We start from the raw sequence: 244 nt of genomic DNA on the forward strand, positions 1-244 counted from the left end.
ACCTTCGTTATTCCAAAAACGGGCAACATCTAAAAATAATTTCTCTTTCAACATATTAACAGCATGTTCAAAGTTGGTTAAAATGGTTAAAACAAAGACTTGGAACCCAACTGACTCCAGACATAAGCATAAGGGAGGTGTAACACCAGCCAAAGCCCAGATATAGAGAAGTAAAATAGATCACAATCTCAGCATAGAAAGAAAGACTTAAGTAGATGATAGTGAGAGTGAGAGTGTGTGTGTG

Source organism: Morone saxatilis, unplaced genomic scaffold (assembly GCF_004916995.1).
Source record: "Morone saxatilis isolate NCDOM2014 unplaced genomic scaffold, NCSU_SB_2.0 Contig8, whole genome shotgun sequence".
Classification (NCBI taxonomy): Eukaryota; Metazoa; Chordata; class Actinopteri; family Moronidae; genus Morone; species Morone saxatilis.